We start from the raw sequence: 8,232 nt of genomic DNA on the forward strand, positions 1-8,232 counted from the left end.
GATAACTGCTATATTTGTGCCTGTGCTCAGCAAAGAGTTGTCTATAAATGATGTCATTGGTGCTTGCCTTGACGTGATGCTTGAAAACATCAAGAAGCTGAATCCGTGCATTTTCCCAAGGTGGGAATTCAAAATTCTGTACTGCTTGGGGGCGCATATCAGAGAGGGAAAGTTGCTCAATGATAGGGCGAACCCTTAAAGGAAAGGTAGGAACACAGGATGGACGTGTTTCAAATAAAGTGTTACACACATCATCAAGTAAGTACAGTTTATTGGGATGTTCAGGTTGTGATAGGATATTAAAATATTGCAATAGGGACAATTGCTCACGCCTCAGATAAAGTGCTGGTTCGTTAGAGTCAACATACAGGCTCTGGACAGGAGAAGTTCTGAAAGCTCCTGAACAAATCCGCAGAGCTTGATGGTGAACAGGATCGAGTTTTAACAAAACTGATGACCGAGCGGATCCGTAAACAACTGAGCCATAGTCCAGTATAGAGCGAACAAGGGCTCTGTAAATGCGAAGCATGGAGCAACGCTCTGCACCCCAGGAGGTGTTCGCCAACACTTTTAAAATATTTAGTGTTCTTAGACACTTCTTTCTCAGGTTTAAAACGTGAGAAAGGAAAGTCAATTTTCGGTCGAACGTCACTCCTAAAAATTTTACTTCGGGCGCAACTGGAATAATTGAACCATTGAGATATAACTCAGGTTCAGGATGGAGACCTCGCTTCCTACAAAAGTGCACACACACAGTTTTTTGTTTGGAAAAAGTAAATCCCTGTTTGTTTGACCATTCTTGGATCTTATTCAGAGCTATCTGCAACTGCCTCTCTACGTATCTCATGTCTGCCCCTCGACAGCTAATCTGCAGATCATCAACATATAGAGATCCCAAGATGGTGGAAGGAAGTTCTTTTAGTACTGAGTTTATTTTTAAACTAAACAGGGTTACACTAAGCACACAGCCTTGAGGCACACCCTCTTCCTGTTGAAAAACATCCGAATAAACAGAGCCAATTCCTACTTGAAAAGTTCTAGCGTTCAGGAAATTCTGAATGAAAATTGGTAGGTTGCCGCGCAAGCCACTCTCGTGAAGATCGCGAAGTATACCATATCTCCATGCCTTATCATAAGCTTTCTCTATATCGAAGAAAATTGAGACAAGGTGATTTTTTCTTACAAAAGCTTTTCGAATGGATGTCTCTTAAGAGGAGCATGTTATCTACGGTTGTTCTCCCTTTTCGAAAACCGCTTTGATAAGGTGATATAATATTATTTTTTTCCAAGAAGTAGACTAGGCGGCTGTTTACCATCTTTTCAAACAGTTTGCAGAGGGAACTCGTAAGGGTGAGTGAGTGAGTGAGTGATTATGACGCGCCAAACAAAAGATGAGATGATTACAATTGATGACATTAAAATTCAATAAATAAAAACAAGTAGATAAATGTACCAAATCCAGAGGATGAAGTCATATAAAAACAAGTTAAAAGCACATATTAACATTCAAGACACAGTCTTCAAAACAAATTACATTTGGTAATAAAAGCCAATCTCTTTTAAATAATAAAATAAATTAGAATTGACCTCTCTTCCGATTAAACGGTCGAGAGGTAAGTCACAGCTATTAAAATATTTCTGGCGAAGACTATTAAAACATTGACACTCAATTAAAATATGACGAACAGATAAACAAACATTACAATTAAAACAAACAGGCTCATTTTCAGCTTTAAGAAGATAGCTATGTGTGACTCTGGTATGACCAATTCTGAGTCGAGTCAAAAGAACGTCCTCTTTACGATTTCCAGCAAAATCCCAATGCTCAATTCTAGGTTTGATGTTTCTCAACTTGTTGTGATGCTGAACATCCCAAATTTGCTGCCATTTTTTTCGTATCTTTCCCTTGATGACACAGCAGATGTCTCTAAAAGGGATAAGGCGACTGGACAGTTCGACAGCAGATTTTGCCGCGATGTCTGCAAGCTCGTTTCCCTTTATTCCCGTATGCCCGGGAACCCAGCAGTACAGGATTTCATATCCTCGTATCATTAAATTTCTATGAATTTTGAGAACATCCACTAACACAGGATTCTGAGCGTTGGGAAAAGCTTCCAAGGATTTAAGAGCACTATACGAGTCTGTGTAAACTATGAACTTTTTGTGGCAGAGCTTTGAGATGTACAAAAGAGCATAATATATTGCAGTTAGTTCAGATGTTAGGACAGAGAAAGCATGGTGCAGGCATCTGCCCTCTATGTAATTTTCAAATACAAAAGCCATCCCCACATGATCATTTGACTTTGATCCATCTGTGTATATCGGATAATAACTGCTATATTTGTGCCTGTGCTCAGCGAAAAGTTGTCTGTAAACGATCTCGTTAGTGCTCGCCTTTACGTGATGTTTAAAAACATCAAGAAGCTGGATCCGTGAATTTTCCCAAGGTGGAATTTCAAAATTCTGTACTGCTTGGGGGTGCATATCAGAGAGGGAGAGTTCCTCAATGACAGGGCGAACTCTTAAAGGGAAAGTAGGAACACAGGATGGACGTGTTTCAAATAATGTGTTACACTCATTATCAAGTAAGCACAGCTTATTGGGATGTTCAGGTTGAGATAGAGTATTAAAATATTGCAAAAGGGACAATTGCTCACGCCTCAGATAAAGTGATGGTTCGTTACAGTCAACATATAGGCTCTGCACAGGAGAAGTCCTGAAAGCTCCTGAACAAATCCGCAGACCTTGATGGTGAACAGGATCCAGTTTTAACAAAACAGATGACCGAGCGGATCCATAAACAACTGAGTCATAGTCCAGTCTAGAGCGAACAAGGGCTCTGTAAATGCGAAGCATAGTGGAACGTTCTGCACCCCAGGAGGAGTTTGCCAACACTTTTAAAATATTTAATGTTTTTAAACACTTCTTTCTCAGGTTTAAAACATGAGAAAGGAAAGTCAATTTCTGGTCGAACGTCACTCCTAAAAATTTTACTTCAGGCGCAACTGGAATAATTGTACCATTCAAGTATAACTCAGGTTCAGGATGGAGACCTCGCTTCCTACAAAAGTGCACGCAGACAGTTTTCTGTTTCGAAAATGTAAATCCCTGTTTGTCTGACCATTCTTGGTTCTTAATCAGAGCCATCTGCAGTTGCCTCTCTACATATCTCATGTCTGCTCCTCGACAGCTAATCTGCAGATCATCATTATATTGAGATCCCAAGATGGTGGGAGGAAGTTCTTTTAGTACAGAATTTATTTTTAAACTAAACAGGGTTACACTGAGCACACAGCCTTGAGGCACACCCTCTTCCTGTTCAAAAACATCCGAAAAAACAGAGCCAATTATTACTTGAAAAGTTCTAGTGTTCAAGAAATTTTGAATGAAAATTGGTAGGTTGCCGCGCAAGCCACTCTCGTGAAGATCCCGGAGTATACCGTATCTCCATGCCTTATCATAAGCTTTTTCAATGTCGAAGAATATCGAGAAAAGGTGGCTTCTTCTTACAAATGCTTTTCGAATAGATGTCTCTAAGAGGAGCATGTTATCTACAGTTGTTCTTCCCTTTCGAAAACCACTCTGATAAGGCGATATAATATCATTCTTTTCCAAGAAGTAGACTAGGCGGCTGTTTACCATCTTTTCAAACAGTTTGCAAACACAGCTGGTAAGGGCAATTGGCCGATAGTTCGAGGGATTCCTCGGGTCTTTCCCTGGCTTCGCAATAGGAATGACAATAGCTCTCCTCCATGCACTGGGAAATGTACGCTCCTTCCACACTCTATTGTAAAGTGTGAGAAGGGCACTCAGTGACTTACAGGACAGATGCTTTAGCATTTCATAATACACGCCATCCAGACCCGGACAAGACCTATGTGTCTGCAACAAAGCTCTCTTTAGTTCAACCATAGTAAAGTCTCTATTGTACGGCTCAAAGTTGGAAGAGTTGAAAGCGATGGGATTTTTCTCAGAGCGTTGCTTGATAGAAAGAAATGCAGGTGAGTAATTTCGGCTGGAAGAAACGGCAGCAAATGTCTCACCAATTGTATTTGCAATTTCTTCTATGGAGCTAATCACTCGGCCATCTTTTTCCAGAAAGGAAAGTGAGTGGTCTTTGTACATTCCGCATGCTTTTCGAACTCTTTCCCAAACCCGCTTACTAGGCGTAGAGGATGTTATTGAGGACACATATGAAATCCAGGAATCCCTCTGGCTCTGCCTTCTTACTTTACGTGCATTTGCTTTGGCTCTTTTAAAAGCTATCAGGTTTCGCAGAGTAGGATATCTACGAAAAATACCCCATGCTTTTTTCTGTTTTTTCAGTGCTTCATGACAGTCGCGATTCCACCACGGTTTCGAATATTTTAGTGTTTTTCCTGATGTTCTAGGAATCGAAAGCATAGCTGCCTGAATAATAGTATTAGTAACAGCTTCAACAGCGTCATCGATATGCACACCTTCTACCATTTCCTCTGTCAGCTCTGCAACGGAAGAGAAGAGTTCCCAGTCTGCCCTGTCCAGGATAAAACGAGGGACTCTCGACACGGGGTTTGCTCCTCTTCGTGCAAGAGACACAAAAATAGGATAATGATCGCTGTTGTACAGGTCATTTCCGACACTAAAAGTGCAAAATGGCAACAGAGATGGTGAACAGATGGCAAGATCGAGAGCGTGGAATGTCCTTGAAGGCTCATGGAAGTACGTATCTTGCCCATTATTTAGGAGACAAAGGCTATGATCTTCGATCATCTGCTCTATTTGTCTTCCTCGGCAATTTGTATCTTTACTTCCCCAGAGTGGACTATGGCCGTTAAAATCTCCTATTATGATAAAAGGCTCAGGCAGCTGCTCTATTAGATTATTTAAATCTTGCTGATAAATGTGCTCATTTGGAGGCAAATACAAAGAAACAAATGAAACAATAATATCAAAATTTATTTGAGTAGCGACAACTTGGAGGGATGTCGTCAAAGGAAGTACATTTGAGGGATAATCCAGTGAGGAGAGGAGACCTACACCTCCACTGGCACGCTCACCTGCAATGTTATCCTTCCTGACGAAAGAAAACCTCCGAAGTTTTGCATGGTGTTCAGGTTTCAAATTTGTTTCCTGTATTGCTAAGCACACAGGATGATACACATTTATTATAGATTTGATGTCAAGGAAATTTCGGTGGAAACCGCGACAGTTCCATGACATGAGGGTGGCCATTATGAATGGTTTTTGTTTTTTCTGTGCTGTTCTTTTGTTTTTCGTGGAAGTAGATGCCTGGGAACTTCTAGACCCTCTTCTACTTCCATAAAGTCTGAATCCGCAGATTCAGAAATCATATCATCAAAAGAGCTATTGCTGTGACTTCTATTTTTATTGGATATTTTATGTGTAGAAGTTTTGGGCTTACTTTGGATAACTGTTTCTTTCTTTTGTACTATATGGGTTGCATTTTCTTTTTGCTTGTTGGATGTAGACGGATGGGTTTTATTTGCTAGGGTCTGTGTGCCTATTGATGTTTGGGTGGCGACTGTACGAGATGATTTTACAGCACTGGCGTATGATGTATTTGGTCGAAGCTGTGTGCTCTGGACTAATCTTCTGGCTTCGGCATATGAGATGTTCCTCGTAAACTTTGCAGTCTGCACTTCTTTTTCCAATTTCCATTTTGGGCAGAGGCGTGAAAATGCTGGGTGCTCACCCTTGCAATTTATACAAAGAGGCGCAGCCGTACAATTTTCAGAATCGTGGCCAATCTGTGAGCATCGGGCGCATGTAAGGCTGCCACGACAAGACGTCTTAGAATGGCCGAAACGCTGGCATTGGAAACATCGCATAGGGTTTGGAATATAAGGTCTTACAGGAATATTTAGATATCCGGCCTTAATATTCTTGGGCAGATCAGGCGTGTTGAAGGTAAGGATCACGTGTTTCGTGTCTATCAACTTACCTTCTTTACGCATCTTGATCCGCCTTACACCGCAGACATTTTGTTCGGAGAGCTCAGAAGCGATCTCTTCTTCAGAAACATACAGAAGGTCGAATTCTGAGATTACACCCCGACAATAGTTGAGTGACTTATGTGGTGTTACAGTCACATTCGCTTGCCCAAGTTTAGTTATCTGAAGTAAAGAAGCAGACTGGGTGGCTGAGGTTGTATCAATAAGCAGGTCTCCGGAGCGGAGACGCTTTATATTTCTCGGCTCACCAATACAGGACTGGATGTATTTGTTTATTATGAAAGGAGACATCTTATGCATTTCGCCAGAAGGGGAGTGAGTGAGTGAGTGAGTGATTATGGCGCAAAAACCAGAGATGATTATGACGCGCCAAACAAAAGATGAGATGATTACAATTGATGACATTAAAATTCAATAAATAAAAACAAGTAGATAAATGTACCAAATCCAGAGGATGAAGTCATATAAAAACAAGTTAAAAGCACATATTAACATTCAAGACACAGTCTTCAAAACAAATTACATTTGGTAATAAAAGCCAATCTCTTTTAAATAATAAAATAAATTAGAATTGACCTCTCTTCCGATTAAACGGTCGAGAGGTAAGTCACAGCTATTAAAATATTTCTGGCGAAGACTATTAAAACATTGACACTCAATTAAAATATGACGAACAGATAAACAAACATTACAATTAAAACAAACAGGCTCATTTTCAGCTTTAAGAAGATAGCTATGTGTGACTCTGGTATGACCAATTCTGAGTCGAGTCAAAAGAACGTCCTCTTTACGATTTCCAGCAAAATCCCAATGCTCAATTCTAGGTTTGATGTTTCTCAACTTGTTGTGATGCTGAACATCCCAAATTTGCTGCCATTTTTTTCGTATCTTTCCCTTGATGACACAGCAGATGTCTCTAAAAGGGATAAGGCGACTGGACAGTTCGACAGCAGATTTTGCCGCGATGTCTGCAAGCTCGTTTCCCTTTATTCCCGTATGCCCGGGAACCCAGCAGTACAGGATTTCATATCCTCGTATCATTAAATTTCTATGAATTTTGAGAACATCCACTACCACAGGATTCTGAGCGTTGGGAAAAGCTTCCAAGGATTTAAGAGCACTATACGAGTCTGTGTAAACTATGAACTTTTTGTGGCAGAGCTTTGGGATGTACAAAAGAGCATAATATATTGCAGTTAGTTCAGATGTTAGGACAGAGAAAGCATGGTGCAGGCATCTGCCCTCTATGTAATTTTCAAATACAAAAGCCATCCCCACATGATCATTTGACTTTGATCCATCTGTGTATATCGGATAATAACTGCTATATTTGTGCCTGTGCTCAGCGAAAATTTGTCTGTAAACGATGTCGTTAGTGCTCGCCTTTACGTGATGTTTAAAAACATCAAGAAGCTGGATCCGTGAATTTTCCCAAGGTGGAATTTCAAAATTCTGTACTGCTTGGGGGTGCATATCAGAGAGGGAGAGTTCCTCAATGACAGGGCGAACTCTTAAAGGGAAAGTAGGAACACAGGATGGACGTGTTTCAAATAATGTGTTACACTCATTATCAAGTAAGCACAGCTTATTGGGATGTTCAGGTTGAGATAGAGTATTAAAATATTGCAAAAGGGACAATTGCTCACGCCTCAGATAAAGTGATGGTTCGTTACAGTCAACATATAGGCTCTGCACAGGAGAAGTCCTGAAAGCTCCTGAACAAATCCGCAGACCTTGATGGTGAACAGGATCCAGTTTTAACAAAACAGATGAGCGAGCGGATCCATAAACAACTGAGCCATAGTCCAGTTTAGAGCGGATAAGCGCTCTGTAAATGCGAAGCATGGAGCAACGCTCTGCACCCCAGGAGGTGTTCGCCAACACTTTTAAAATATTTAGTGTTTTTAGACACTTCTTTCTCAGGTTTAAAACATGAGAAAGGAAAGTCAATTTTCGGTCGAACGTCACTCCTAAAAATTTTACTTCAGGCGCAACTGGAATAATTGTACCATTCAAGTATAACTCAGGTTCAGGATGGAGACCTCGCTTCCTACAAAAGTGCACGCAGACAGTTTTCTGTTTCGAAAATGTAAATCCCTCTTTGTCTGACCATTCTTGGATCTTAATCAGAGCCATCTGCAGTTGCCTCTCTACATATCTCATGTCTGCTCCTCGACAGCTAATCTGCAGATCATCAACATATAGAGATCCCAAGATGGTGGGAGGAAGTTCTTTTAGTACAGAATTTATTTTTAAACTAAACAGGGTTACACTGAGC

This window comes from Stegodyphus dumicola, chromosome 7 (genome assembly GCF_044657685.1).
Source record: "Stegodyphus dumicola isolate Sdum_Otavi_A_Nest chromosome 7, ASM4465768v1".
Classification (NCBI taxonomy): Eukaryota; Metazoa; Arthropoda; class Arachnida; order Araneae; family Eresidae; genus Stegodyphus; species Stegodyphus dumicola.